Raw genomic sequence first — 16219 nt, 5'->3', positions numbered from 1 at the left:
TGAGTTCTTTTTCTCCCTTCTCCCACACCGGAGGCTGGGGTTGGAGGGATGCTCATTGCACGCCATCTAACTCAGAGAAACCTCACGCCCCGGGTTCGTCTCTAACAATCCCGATCCTGTACGTTGGTGAGTTCTTTCCCGAGCTTTTTTTTTTTTTTTTTTTTTGACTTGAACATACTTAAGATCTCGGGTGACATTGACAAGCCTGGCCCCAAGTCAGGACAGCTCTGCGCCGACTCGTGACTGTTCCCGGGGAAACCAGCCCAGCCTCAGACACCTGGGGCCCAATGAACCCGCAGCGCCCAGGGCGCGTGCACGGGCGCCTTTTGGCGCCAGGGGGCGCCGAAGCGCGCCTAGCCCTTCGGACGGGCCGGCTGCCCTAGCCCTCCACTTTCAGGGGAAAAGGAGTCAGGTGCGGGGCGGGGCGGGGCGGGGTGGGGAGTTTGGTCCCTCTAGCCGGCGCTGGTCCCCGCGGCGCAGGCGCAGTGTCCGACTCCTCCGACTGCTCCCCCAGCGCAGTGCGCCGAGCTGGTCCAGAAGCGGAGCGGCGTCGGCCGGGGGCAGTTGCGGCCCTGGGTTTCTCCCGGAGTCCCTGCGCTCCAGCGGGCGGGCTCGTGGCGGGGGTCGCGTCTCCGCCGGGGTTTTCGGTCAGGTGAGTGTTAGCTTCAGTTTGAGGGGACAGGTGGGGAGGAGAGGGGGAGGGAGCGGGGAGCGCGCGCCGCAGCACCGCCCCCTCCGCCCGCCAGCGCCTCCGCCCCTCGGGGCGCAGCCGCCGCTGCGGTGTGGCGCCCGTGGAGGGGCCGGCGCGCGCGGCCCGACCCCGGCCCCCGGGGGCCTTCCCGGGGCACCCGGCCCCTGCGCCTCGGCACCGAGCGCGCCGCTTCCCCCGGGAAGCCGCGGTGGCGGGCGGCTCCGGCAGCGCCCCCCGCGGGCCCCCGGGCTCGCTCAGCGGGCGGCGGCGGTTACTAATTAACCCCCGCAGCCTGGGGACGCCCAATATGAAGTTCGAGGGCGTCTCCGAGAGACGTGCACGGGCAGAGTGCGCCCGGAAAAAGGGGGGGGGTCTGACCCTGACTAGAAACTTGGGGCGTCCGACCCAGGGCATGGCAACGAGCACTCATTTAGTGCCTGGCGCGGTGTTCGGCGCTTCGCAAACCTCGCGCCAAAGCCCGGCTGGAAGCCGAGGTTTGGGAGAGCGCCTGGCTCCCCGGGGCGCGGAAGCACCGAAGCAGAAGAAAGCTCCGTGTAAGCCGATGCTGGCCGATCTCAGGCGGCGGGGTAGAGGAAGACCCGTAGTTTCCCTGGGATGGAGAAGGCCCCCATTGGGCCCACTCCCCACCCCCCCACCCCGACTGTAGTAGTGAGTTACCAGAAACCGGAGTCTTGGAGTTGCCTGAGGGCGCGGGTCGGCTCTTGTGACTTGTCCGGAGTCACCGGGCCGCTGTCCCGAGGGTTTGGATGGGAATCTTCCTGCCTACAAGGCTGGCCCCTGCCTCTCTGTCTGCAAAGGGCATCCTGGCACTGGGGTCGGAAGACTTGGGTTCCAATGCTGCTTCTGCAAATTACTTCCTTTCCGATCTCCTCACTCTCTGGGCTTCATTGTCCTGTATTGTAAAATGGAAAAAATACGTTGAAGTAGTCTGTCTTGGACCCTTTCAGTTTTAGAACTATGATCCCATATAGATGGATAGAGACTGCACCTGTTTTCATAGGGCTAGAAAACACTAACAATACTTATGTCTCTTATAGCCACAGAGAATCGATTAGCTTATAACGTGTTTGTGACTACTCACAGGTAGAGGCAAGACTTGAACTGGCTAGTTTGTCCGGCAGACTTGAGTTGGTCATTACGTCAGAAATGAGACTTGAATTCAGGTTTTTACTGGCTTTTAAAATTGTGAATCCTTTATTAATATGAACCTCTTTCTGAGTTTAATTTTTCCTTGGGTTTTGAGCAAACATAGGTATAAACTTTGCATGAAGAATAAAAGCTATAAACGTAAGTATACAGAAAGAATTTTATATATATATATATATTTACATATAAATATATATATATATATATATACACACACACACACACACACAACACCAATATTATAGATTTAAGAGTCTGTGGAGAATTTACCCTTGAAAATAAATAGCTCAAAAAAAATTCCCTTTCCTTAAAACATGAATTTTTTTTTTTTTTAAATAAACAAGCTCTTTATCCCACTTCTAACGCTGTCTAGTCTGTTTTTGTTCACCTTTGTGAGTAAAAGAGCTTATCGGCATATGTCCATAAAAAATAATCTTAGTTGGTGCTCCATATTTCTTGTAAAGAATTTCTATTTATCAGAGTCTGGGAACTTAATATTTGTGATTTATTTTTGAGAGTTGCAGTTATTGGCAAGTTGAAATCACTAAAGTCACAGGAGAGGTGACTCCCCTGAGGTTTCAGTGAATCAGATTGCTGATATTAATAGGAAAATAAAGCTTTTAATCTTAGGAAGCTTTTCCGAGTTAGAAAAGATGAAAAAATGGGAAAATCATGAACATAAACTTTACACTGACATTTCACCCCTTATGTGACTTTGTCCTACTGATTTTAAATGTGAAGTGTGGTATATGAAGGTTAATCTGGATCTTTCAGACCCTGAGAAGAGAGCAATATTATTAATTTGGAGGAAATTTAGTAGTTGATCTTTACATCTAGGCTGTCTTTATTGATTGAATCTTTTTTCAATTGTCACGTTTATGCAAAATGGTTACATAATTTTTAGAGAGATAATGGAATATTCCAAACTCTTGGGTGACCAAATGCTTGTTTTCTGAAGGAATACTTTAGTTTTTCCTCTTTATTTTATTACTTTTTTTAATTTTATAGTTTTGATTAAAGTTTAAATTTAAATTTTTGGGTTTTTGATGATTTATTTACAAAGTTGAGGTGAAAATAGCCTGGGTTTGGAGATCAAGCATGGTAAACGATGCTGTTAAATATTATACCAGTTTCATAAGGTCTTGTATGGTAACATTAGATATTTATTGTACTGTGCATGTCAATATTGTATCTCAGAAATATGGTTTAGTAATGTGGGATGATGCTAAAAGTCTCATAGAATTTATATTAAAAATTGTAACAATTATGCACTATTCAGTATTTGAATTCCTCTATAAGGGAAAAAAACTCCTTTTTTGTTCTTTTTTTGGTTATGCTGCCCCCAAAAAAGATATTGATGTGGCTCTTTTTGAAGAAACACTTTTTGATATATATCCATATGTGGGTTTTATTACCTGTTTTATCACATAATAGTTAATATTTTAAGGGAAAAGAAGTCCAGCAACTTTTCTATGTAATTAGTAAATATTTCCCATTGTAATGCCAAATCACTCTTTACATTTTGTTAGAATAAACTTAATTTGAACGGTATTTGAGATAACCCTGGTTTTTAGAAAAAGAGTGGATTTCTTATTAGATCAAATAATAATTTATATATCAGTGTCCTAAATTTTTATGTTCTTTATTTTATTTATGAATCACTATTGATAAATGTGGTTTCAGTCCTGAATAGATCAGAGATTTATAGGATTTAAAGCTAGAAGAGACCTTGGAGAGAGTCTAGTTCAAATCCTTTATTATATAGTAGAAGAAAAATGAGTTCTGGAGAGACAGAGGGTAGATTGATGATGCTTAGAGTCATGGCAGGTATTTAAAGAAAAGGAGCTGGAATTCAAACCAGGTCCTTTAAGGATAAATCCTGTTTTCTCTTTACATCTGGCCTGTTCTTCCTTTTTCCTACATTCTCACACACTTTTTAAAATGGCAAAAGGAGTATACCTTTGGTGTGTCCTTTTCATTCTTTGTGATTCTTATTCATGTTTTGGTGTAAGTGCTCCATAGAAGAGCTATGCATTATGGTAGAGATAATTTGTCTTTTAAAAAAATATACAACAATGTCAATATTGTGCTAGGCGTGTCCATATTCTTTTATTGTAGGTTCATAGGGAATTAACCTTCTATTCCGGTCAAATAATTCACATATCACTGTGTTATGTGCTGGGAGGGAGAGGGGGAAGGGGGAATGAAATTGTCCCTGCCCCTCAAAGAGCTTATATTATATTGGGGAAGACATTTTACACATACAATTATGTACAACTTTCACATAAAATGAATTTTGTAAAGAAATTTTTGATCTTCCTTTATTTTTTTGGGCAGTTCTTTCTCCTGTCATCCTTAAATAGACACATTTATTAAGTGGTTTCTGTTTCTTAGACTCATAAAAATATATGCAAACCAAGTAGTCCCTGCCCTGAATGAGTTTGATTGTAATATGGGAAGAAGTTATATAAAGATGAACCGAACCTGGGGATGGGGAAGAAGATGTTCTAAAGATGTGGTTCTTGGATAAATTAGGTTAGCTTTTTTACCTATTAGAGCCAGCCTCAAGATTTTGGTTGGGAAGTAATTAGGTATATATTTTCTTCTTTTACCTCTCATGTCTTTACATGGTGCTTTATGTCATCTACAATTTAAGTATTTTGAGATCCTTAATTTCATGATTGGTAACCATATTATATTACTAGGAGAATATTAATGTTAAATGACTTTAAATAAAAAATTCTTCACCCAGAGTGCTGGCTAGATTTCAGAGTATCAGTGAATTTGTATGGGAAAAAATTGAGTCTACTTCAATATAATTGGTTTCCTTTATAATCCTATGTATTTTACACATTTAAAAATATTATTTTGAGGAATCCAAAATGCTTCACCAGATTTCTAAAATAGTATATGATGTAAAAAAGTTAACATGGTTGTTTTTAATTCATGTCAAGCTTCTGTCCTGAAAGTCATCCTGAATTCCTCACTCTCACCTCTCTCCCCCATATCTAAACTATTGCCAAGTATGGCAGATTCACCTTTTCACTATCTATTGTCTGTCACTCTTCTCTCTCTCACTGTAGTATATGACCTTATTCCCTCTGACTTGGATTATCAGTAGAACCTGCTGGTGAGTTTCTTCCCTACTTTGATCCATTTTCCATTCAGCTACCAAAATGATTTTCCTAAAGCACAGGTCTGATCCTGTCACCCCTCTACAACTATTAACTTCAATTGACTCCCTTTTATTTTTTCAGCATCTCATTTGACCTTCAAAGTCTTTTGTAAACCAGCTCCTTCCCACCCTTCTAAGTCTTTTCTTACCTTTTACTTGCTAAAGAATACTCTTCAGTTCTGTGATATGGACCTCCTGGCTGTTCTGGGAACAAGCCACTCCATCTCTGACTCCAAATATTTTCTCTTACTGCCCCTCAGGTCTGTAATCTTTCCCCTTCTCTGCTCTGTTTGCTGACCTCTCTGATTTCTAAAATCCCTTTCCTAACCCCTCTAAAATCCAGTGCCTTTCCTCTTTGAATTATTTGCCACTTATCCTGTATACAACTTACTTTGTATATGTTTATTTATATGTCATCACTTCTACTAAATTGTGACCTCCTTGAGAGTAGGCAACTACCTTGCCTCTTTTTCTATCCCTGATATTTAGCAAGACGCTTAACATGGCTCTAATAACCCCGCAGGAATCAACCTGAACTCAGACAAAATCCCATTTCACCCCTTCTATACTATTAAAGAAGCTTTAGGCTTCATATTCCTTCTCCTTGTGCTCCTACTTCTAGCCCTCTTTTCACCAGACTTATTAGGAGACCCAGATAATTTTTCACCTGCCAACCCATTAAACACACCGCCTCACATCAAACCAGAATGATATTTTCTATTTGCATATGCTATTCTACGCTCCATTCCTAATAGGAGGAGTTCTCGCTTTACTAGCATCTATCCTAATCCTACTAATCATCCCATTACTCCACACCGCTAACCAACGAAGCATAATATTTCGCCCAATCTCCCAAACCCTATTCTGAATCCTTACCGCCAACCTAATCACACTTACCTGAATTGGCGGCCAACCCGTAGAACAGCCATTCATTATTATCGGTCAATTAGCCTCTATACTCTATTTCTTATTAATTCTTGTCCTAATGCCTCTTCCAGGGCTATTCGAAAATTATATGCTAAAACCTAAGTGAAGAGTCCAAGTAATTTAACCAAAATACTGGCCTTGTAAGTCAGCTATGAAGGTAAACCCCTTCCTAGGACCCATCAGGAAGAAGGCATTATGCCCCACCATCAACGCCCAAAGCCGACATTCTACTTAAACTACTTCCTGCATTAAAAATGTTTATTTATTTTTATTACAAAATTTAATTTGTATACTATCTCAGTATTAAATTTTTTTTGCAAAATTTTTGCACATTTTTAATTTAAATAAAAATATATATTTATGTTTATACATATATTAATGTATAAAGATATATTTATGTATATAGAGCATACATTTACATTCCTCTATCATATAAACATGTACATATTAATCATATATTACTAAATACATTAACATAATATATTGCTAAACATTAATGAATACATTCATATCTTTAATATTATTCATAATAGTACATAATATGTATATATTACATAAGACATATAATGTTGGCGTACATAGACATTAAATCCATGGAACGAGATCAATAAAGCTACTTCCTCTAGCAGATCATCACCATTAGGAATACCTTTATCCTGTAATGGTGATGATCTGCTAGAGGAAGTAGCTTTATTCAATATTCAGTATTCAAGGAATATTGAAGAAGGATTGAATGAATTAAAGAAAATTACTTAACTGGTAACAGTTAAGGTTAAAATTTAGTTTATAGGTAGCCTTTTTTTTTTTTTAATTTGCTACTTTGAGATGAACACTAAAAAAATTGAATGGTGTCATGTAACTTTTGTACATTTGTAAGTATAATTGTATTTTAAGGAGATGAAAGATTGGATGTTGCTTGTGAATGATAAAGGTACATATCTGGCTAAAGGTTCTGATGAACATTTAGAGATTGGATTGGTTCTGACTTATTTCTAGGAAAGCAGATCATTTTATTCAATGTTTAATAAGTACTTTAAGACCCTGCACTAAAAAATAATTCTGTCCTCAAGGAGTTTATATTCTATTGGATTTAGATGGGTCCAGATGGTTTGTTGTTTGCAAGATCTGATTATTTATCTGTCTCAAGATGAGAATTTAGAGCTATGTAGTGATTGACTCAGAACATTGATTCCCCTTAATAACAGGATCAGGAAAACAGGAATTACTACATCCGCCAATTCTGCCATTTATTAGATTGCTGTTTGACTTTGGAGAAAATCTGACTCGAGTCAATTTCCTAATCTCTAAAATAGGGACCATACACTGGTAGCGTGAGAATAAATTGAATAATATATGTGAAATTTCTTTGTAAAGCATAAGTTCTGTGCAGGGACTACCCAAGTGAAGAGTGAGAGAAGTGATTCACATTCTATTTCAGTTTATTTAGTAGCAAGATATTTTATGCTCTGATGGCTTTATTAGGTGAGAAAGACTCTGAGTTTTAGATTTAGTCAAATTTGTAAACGAAGTGTGAACATTCTCCTGACACTTCCTTTGAATCATTCAATCACAAATACAAAATGGGTGCAAGGAATGAAGTGCTTCAAGCTAAGGATAAAATGTAGGGGGAATGGCTGAAAGAATTATACAGACTTCTGGGACTATATCAGAGAAGAAGATAACACATCAAATATAGAAACTGCCATGTGAGTTAAAATTTGGGAATACTTTGAGGGGCTAGACTCTTGCACTTTTAATCAGAAGTCATAGGGAGTGAGGAGTGATTCCAGAGGTAGTATTCAATTTCCTGTCCCCTTTTTGACCAGGTCATCAAGAGACTGGACCAATCAAAAATAAGGCATCTAACAGGATATTGAGACAGGACAAACTAGATCTGTCCTCAGGTAAAGCAGATTCAGAGTATGACCTCTTGACTGAGCCTTGGGACTCAGCAGAAAAGTACATAGGTAGCTCAGGAAAACTTCATGGAGATTCCAGAAAGGGAAAAAAAGACCTTCAATCCAACCAGTGACTGTGAGGAACTCTTTTAATCATATGTAGTCTCTGAACTTGAGCCCACCCTCCTCAGGGCTATTTTTGAGTATGTGAAAGAGTATGTCAGGCATGTGGGGCAGAATTTTTGGTACAAACTATTGTTCTAACTTTGCCACCTAGCTACATCTAGCTGTTATTTTCAGTTTTATAAATTTAAGCATAGTAGAAACAGTGAAATTCAGCATAGAAATATGTTTTAGAACACAGGTGTTCATTACTTCCCTGACTTCTCAGAGAGGTGAGAACACCAAAAAGGAGGTGATCATTCCCCCCTCTCCCAACTTCTTGGATGATCACGCCCTCCCTGACTTCACAGGAAGAGAGATGAAAAACACCAAAGGGAAGTGGAGAGTCAAGCCAGATATTGTTAGCAGGTTTCCTCTAGTCTGAAGGGTCTTACTAGAAACAGGTATGCACAAACCCATCAGTATGGGAGGTATTACACAAGCACATAGTATTAATGATGACTCTCCCCACAACCAGTGCAGGCTCAATGTGGTGTAACAAACATGAATTGTACATGCAAGTAATGGTATAACTAACAATATGAATCAACATGGTGTTGTAAAAGATTTCCAGAAGTCCTAGAAGGAGGGTATGTAAATAACAATCACACATACGCCTCTTTCAGCAACCAAGAGATAGTCCAAAACCAATCTATTGTCCTTTGCTTCATGTGTCAAGGAATCCAATGATCCCTGCAAGTTTTTGAAGTCCAGCAACAGTCTTTTTATGTGTTAGGAAATCCAATGATTCCTGCAGATTTTGAAAACCTGCAACAGTCTCATGGCTCAGGGAATCCAATGATTCCTGAGGGTTTTCAAATCCTGCATCAATCTCATTAACAATTTTTGATGTCCATGAGTCAAACACTATAACTGCCATGCTCATTCAGTAGTGGGCATAGACAGTGACCAAACCACCGATGTTTCGGTTCTTCTCCTTCATTTCAGGGGTCTGCTCCATCTCTCCAATGGATAGGGCAAATATGGCTCATTGGCACCCATCTGATTCCTTCTCCACCTGTAGAGATACAAGCAAATCCTCTCCCCCAAGCAGTTAACCTATCTGGTCCCTTCCATGCACCATTTTCAGGATTTCTCCATATCACCTGGCAATTATCTAAAGATAGTGGAGCTGCTTGCACTGGACACTGCCCTTCTGGTGGGTTATAAAAGCTGTCTACTGGAGCCAGTGCATCTTTTCAAAAATCAAGAAGTTAATTGTATAAAGAGCTAAATTTAGAAGTTCTCTGGGGTTATCTGTGGCTCTTTCTTTTGTTTTTGGAGGAGCATCTTGATGTCTCTGTTTCTGCTCTCTACTATTGCTTGTCCTTGAGGAATAAAGAGTATGCCAGTGGTGTGTAAAATCTTATACTGTGCACAAAAGTGTGCAAAATGTTTAGAAGTACATGCAGGTCCATTACCTGTTTTTATTGCTTGGAGCACACTCATAATTGCAAATGCTTGTATGAGGAATTTGGTGACCACTCAGGCTGTCTCTTTTGCTGCTGGTATTGCAAAAATGAATCCTGAAAAGGTGTCTACTACAACATGGATAAAAGACAGACAACCAAAAGATTTATAATGGGTCACATCCATTTGCCAAATTTCATTGGGTCTCAAACCATGAGGGTTCCTCCCTAGAGGCAGTGTAGCAGCGTGGAAAGGAAGGCAAGCTGTACTGGCTTTTACTATACTCCTAGCTTCCTCTTTTGTTATTCCAAATTGTAAACCTAAAGTTCAAGCAGCCTGATGATATTTTAAATGAGATTCTTGGGCTTCTTGAAATAAAGAAGTATTGGCCAGCATAGTTAGAAGGCTATCTGCCTTTGAATTACCATCAAAAATAGGACCTGGAAGTCCACTATGAGAGTGGACATGCAAGATATAAATCTTTTTTTAATTATTATTATTTTAATAGCTTTTTATTTACAGGTTATATGTATGGGTAATTTTACAGCATTGACAATTGCCAAACCTCTTGTTCCAATTTTTCCCCTCCTTCCCCCCTACCCCCTCCCCCAGATGGAAGGATGACCAGTAGATGTTAAATCTATTAAAATATAAATTAGATACACAATAAGTATATATGACCAAACCATTATTTTGCTGTACAAAAAGAATCAGACTCTGAAATATTGTACAATTAACTTGTGAAGGAAATAAAAAATGCAGGTGGGCAAAAATATAGGGATTGGGAATTCATGTAATGGTTTTTAGTCAGCAAGATATAAATCTTACCTGGATGCTTTCTCACTTGCTCCTGAAGTTACTTAAAGAGCTGATATATATTAGAGGCTATAAATTTTATTTGGGCTGTGGCAATTCTTTGTACCACACCTACTGAATAGGCAGAATCAGATATTATATTTATATCTCCTGGATAATAAGTAAGAGTTAGAATGATTGCATACAATTCATTCTTCTGAGTGGACTGAAAAGGAGTTCTGACTACTCTATAGTTAAGTCACAAGAGTATACAGCACAAATATTATGTTTGGATGCATCTGTAGAGATAGTTGGTCCTTTAAGAGGAACTTTAGAAACCTTTTCTTCAAGAATCTATTGCCAATTATGTAATAGTTGGGTTATCTTTAATGGAAACCCATATGTAAAATTTGGAGCCGTGGCCAATAAAATTTGCCACTATGGGATGGGTTTCACAGCATACATTAATTTGTGCATTGGTATAAAAGGTGTATATCTTGTCAGATGTTATCCCAGATAATTGTACCGCTCACTTAATGGCCTTTAATAAAATTCTAGCCACAAGCACTGGGTAAGGATTACGTAAGGCTTTGTTCTGGTTGTGCTGAGAGGTTCACCCACTCTATCACACTGTCTCCTTGATGAAGAACTGCTGTGCCTCTTTTGTAGCAAAAACTGATATTTCCAAGGGTTTTTGAGTGACTCTGTCAACCACATTGGTAAAGCCAGTTCAACTTCTCTCCAAGCCTCTTGAGCTGACGTGGTGAGTTTAAAGCACTGTCTCTCCTTAAAATGTCATACAATGGTTGCAATTGATAGATAGTCAAGCCTAATACTGGACACATCCATTGAATATCTTCTATCAATTTCTGAAAGTCATTTAAGGTGTTTAGCTTCTCTGTTCTTAAGGAAAGTTTTTGTACTGTAAGCACCTTAGGGTATACTTCATATCCTAAATATTGAAAAGGAACCTCTTTGATTTTTTTCTGGAGCTATATGGAATTTGTAGTTCCTTAGTGTTTCTATGGTCTTTTGTAGACATGCTTCTAATATTTGTTCCTCAGGTGCACATCCCAATATATCATCCATGTAATGTAATAACATTACTTTTGGAAATACTTTTCTTACTGGAGTAAGAACAGCAGCAACATACATTTGACACATAGTAGGGATATTTTTCATTCCCTGTGGCAACACTGTCCATATCTTTTATAAGGCTCTGCTAAGTTAACGCTAAGCACTGAAAAAGCAAATCTTTTCATATCCTGCTTATCCAGAGGGATAGCATAGAAATAGTCCTTAATGTCTATAACCCAAAGAGCCCATTCTCTAGACAATTGAGTAAGAGGTGGAAGTCCAGGCTGAAGAGTTCCCATAGTTTCCATCTGTTCATTTTTCTTAAATCAGTCAGCATCCTCCATTTTCCAGATTTCTTTCTTACAACAAATACAGGGGAATTCCAAGGACTTAGAGAAGGTTGTAAGTATCCTTGGTCAAGTTGCTCCTGTATTATATCTAATAAGGCCTGAATTTTATCACTAGCTATGGGCCACTATTCTGTCCATACTGATGTATCAGTGTTCCATTGAATAGAAACGGGTGAAAGTGTTGGAGGGTCTTCAACAGCAGCCCTGCCTAAAAAAACCAAAGTACTCATTTGTAATCCTAATTGTTGTAAAATGTCTCTTCCCCACAGATTGATGGGAATTTTTTCAACTATAAAAGGAGTAAAAACTCCTGTTTCGCCTTCAAATGTCCTTCTCAAAGAGGTAGCACTAACTTCAGCTGCTATTGATTCTCCTACGTAGACATGTAGGTGTCTTGTCTTAATCATTGGCTAGTAACTGGGCCAGTTGGCACCTCTAATGATTGTACAATCTGCACTGGTGTCTACCAATCCTTCTAATGGTATGCCATTTATATAGATAGTGAGCATAGAATGGTTAGCTGTCACAGCTGCTATCCAGTATATTCCTGGATTTTGTTGCTTGGAGTCAGAATCTGGGCGACTATCACCAGATTGCCTATTATTAGGAGATATCAGTAAACCTGATGCTACTACTTTTCCTGGTTGGTAAGTCACACATTGTTTACCTGTATTAATGACTGGGATATTATTTACACATTCCCCATTTTCCCACATCAGTGTATGGATGAACACTGTTTTGTAAGTGCTCTCAGGAGGTGAAATGGTCAAGCCTACTGTGCCTGGAGGCAAGGGATCCATAGGCTGGAGAGGAATAGATTTCACTTCTCCAGGGGGTATCTCAGTATTCCCAGCTACACACAACTCTACAATTTTCCCCAATTGTAATCCCTTTCTCCCATCAGATTGCTTCTTGTCTGATTGGTATGTCTGAGTACTGAACTCCTAAAGACTTTTCTGGGTGTAGCATCAGCTGCCATCATGCCCCAAGTATTTTTTGTTTTGGGCCCTGGGGCTGGGCTCCTCATCCCTTTTCCCTGAATCAGTGTACATTCTGATGCCTAATGGAAGCCTCGGTTGCATTTTGGACACGGGGTGTTGGGTCTTGTTCTCCCATCCGTTTTCTCACTCTCTCTATGCCAACATTGAGCTTTCAATGTTGTAAAATGCAACCTTCCAATGTTGTAAAATGTGCCTACTTTACCACATTGAAAGCATTGACGATTCTCTCTGGAAGTCCCTTGCCAAAAGGGACCTTGTCTTCTCATGTTCGGATCTTAGGAAGTCTGCATCGTAGCCTGGGTATAAATGTTATTTATGCCCACTGTGGCACAGTGTCTTATAATCTCCTCTGAAGCAGCATTCTTGTGTAGGCCTACTATGATTCTTTTATAAACCTCTTTAGCATTTTCTTTAGCAAGTTGCCTTATCATAATTTCTGTTGCTGCATTTTCACTAGTAGTTCATATGACAGCTGTGTGCAGATGTCCCACAAAATCAGCAAAGGGTTCATTTGGCCCTTGTTCTATTTTCGTGAAGGTCTTTCCTCTGTCCTGTTTACCTGAGATAAAACCCCATGTTTTGATAGCAGCAGAAGCAATTTGCTCATATGCTGCTATGGAGTATTTAATCTGTACTGAAATGTCTGCATAAGAACCTATACCTGTACTTGGTCATAGGTGATTGGAGTATTTTTTAAAAAAATTTTTAATAGCCTTTTATTTACAGGTTATATGTATGGGTAACTTTACAGCATTGACAATTGCCAAACCTCTTGTTCCAATTTTTCCCCTCCTTCCCCTCACCCCCTCCCCCAGATGGCAGGATGACCAGTAGATATTAAATATATTAAAATATAAATTAGATACACAATAAGTATACATTACCAAACCGTTATTTTGCTGTACAAAAAGAATCGGACTCTGAAATATTGTACAATTAGCCTGTGAAGGAAATTCAAAATGCAGGTGGGCAAAAATATAGGGATTGGGAATTCAATGTAATAGTTTTTAGTCATCTCCCAGAATTCTTTCGCTGGGCGTAGCTGGTTCAGTTCATTACTGCTCCATTGGAACTGATTTGGTTGATCTCATTGCTGAGGATGGCCAGGTCCATCAGAATTGGTCATCATATAATATTGTTGTTGAAGTATATAATGATCTCTTGGCCCTGCTCGTTTCACTCAGCATCAATTCATATAAGTCTCCAGGCCTTTCTGAAATCATCCTGTTGGTCATGTCTTACAGAACAATAATATTCATATAGCACAATTTATTCAGCCATTCTCCAATTGATGGGCATCCAGCCAATTTCCAGTTTCTGGCCACTATAAAGAGGGCTGCCACAAACATTCGTGCACAAACAGGTCCCTTTCCCTTCTTTATGATCTCTTTGGGATATAAGCCCAGTAGTAATACTGCTGGATCAAAGGGTATGCACAGTTTGATAACTTTTTGAGCATAGTTGCAAATTGCTCTCTAGAATGGTTGGATGTATTCACAATTCCACCACCAATGTATTAGTGTCCCTATTTTCCCACATCCCCTCCAACATTCCGCATTATCTTTCCCTGTCATTCTAGCCAGTCTGACAGGTGTATAGTGGTATCTCAGTTGTCTTAATTTGCATTTCTCTGATTAATAATGACTTGGAGCATCTTTTCATATGGCTAGAAATAGTTTCAATTTCTTCATCTGAGAATTGTCTGTTCATATCTTTTGACTATCAATTGGAGAATGGCTTGATTTCTTATAAATTAGAGTCAATTAGAGTCAATTTTCTATATATTTTGGAAATGAGACCTTTATCAGAACCTTTGACTGTAAAAATATTTTCCCGGTTTATTGCTTCCCTTCTAATCTTGTCTGCATTAGTTTTGTTTGTACAAAAACTTTTCAGTTTGGTATAATCAAAATTTTCTATTTTGTGATCAGTATAGTTCTTCTTTGGTCATAAATTCCTTCCTCTTCCACAGGTTGGTGATTGGAGTATTAACTCCACTTTGACTATTTTGTTGGGCTTGTATCCTACAGAGTTCACTATATTCAGAAAGCCACAAGTTTTGTCCAGGTTCTAAGCATGTCCTTGCTATAGATTTCCAGCCACCAGGGGTTAAGACTTCATAAGCCAAATTCTGTAATAACAGCTAAATTCTGTAATAACATTTTAACATAAGATGATGCAGCCCCACAAAGAGTGCAAGCCTTTTTCAGGTCTTTTGAGGATTTCTAGGTCAAAAGGAGTGTATCTTCTACTTTCTTGACCTGAAGAGTTAAGCTGTTCAATCACAGGATACATTTCTATTCTCAAATCAGCTGTATTCTGCCCTTCCTCTTTGGTTTTAAGTGCCTTTTGTAATAGGGTCATAGGAGGGGGTGATTGCTGGGGGGGAGGTGCTGGTGATATCATGCCCCTCCTACTCCTCCTTCCTCCACCCAGGAAGGTGAAGTTAATGGGGGAGGGTCAAGAGCCTGCTTGGGTGTAGAAGGAGTTGAAGCTGGACTGTGAGAGTGAGAATCACCACCCCTTCAAGTTCACTTAATTCCTCATGCCCTCTGGTGATATTTCCATTAATCTCTCCTTTCTCTTCCTCTTTTTCCTCACACTTCCTTATGTTGCCGTTCTTAAAACTTTTCTTTTTTGTATAACTTACAGGATTCTTTAAGGACAATTGTATTAAGTTGTATATGTAGAATGTTTCCTCAGAAATTGAATCAGGACCTTTATCATTATAATATTCATATAGATGATTTCCTACTAGTTTCCAATTATCTTCCTCTATTTCTTCTTCCTTGAAGAACCAATGGGACGGGCATTCTAATGTATCCAAGAGTCCACCAATCTGCTCCCAAGTTACAATCAAACCTTGCCTCTTTATTAGTCTGAGTATGCTTCCTGTAGATCTCCCTCGGGGTAGGGAAAAATCTTTTCCTAATATCTGCTCCCTTTCAGCTAGAAAATGAGAATTACTAGTTTAGCTCTTAACTAAGTAAGTTCCCTGTTTGTCTGTTAAAATACTCGACCTATTTCCTGTGTTCAGTGAAATTAGGGTCCTTGGTTCACATTGGGCACCAAATGTGAAGTACGAGCTAGTTCCTTGGAGGGCCTCGCGGTCAGGCAGAGTCAGGATGAATTAAAGTCCTTGGTCTTTAGGGAGAGAAGTGAAGGACACCGACAAACTGCCACGAGGCTCACCAATGATGTATCTTGGATTCTTATGTCCAAAGTCACCAACCTCTCTTCCTGTCCTGCAGCAAAGTGACTCTGGCCTGTCTCAACCCACCCTCTAATCCTTGCCTACAATTATCTTAACACCAAACATTGAGCCAGCATCAACTGTGAGAAGAGCCATTTATCCAAACATATGCTAATAGAGTCATTGTCTCATATATATGTCAATAGGTAATTAGCCTTAAGTGCTCACTTGTCTGATTCAAATACACCTTTTCAAAGTTTCAGCCCTCTAAAGAAATATGTTAATGTTCTAATGAAAATATTTCTTATTCCAAAATGAAGATGGAACCTGCTAAAAGGACTTATAGGATGATAACTTAAAAGACAAACTAGGT

The 16219-nt window shown here is 39.6% G+C and overlaps 1 protein-coding gene across 1 annotated transcript in view; it reads left to right on the top strand.

The window, feature by feature from the left end:
- The first annotated feature begins 453 nt into the window (after positions 1 to 453).
- The window catches only part of RAB3IP (RAB3A interacting protein), a 57197-nt gene continuing 41431 nt past the window's right edge, over positions 454 to 16219 (top strand). Inside the window, exon 1 of the mRNA XM_031940644.1 lies at positions 454 to 652. The gene's annotated coding sequence lies outside the window, so the exon portion shown is untranslated. The remainder of the gene's footprint in view (positions 653 to 16219) is intronic.

Source organism: Sarcophilus harrisii, chromosome 5 (genome assembly GCF_902635505.1).
Source record: "Sarcophilus harrisii chromosome 5, mSarHar1.11, whole genome shotgun sequence".
NCBI lineage: Eukaryota > Metazoa > Chordata > Mammalia > Dasyuromorphia > Dasyuridae > Sarcophilus > Sarcophilus harrisii.
Note: the sequence above shows the minus strand (reverse complement) of the source record. Positions and strands in the feature narration are given on the sequence as shown.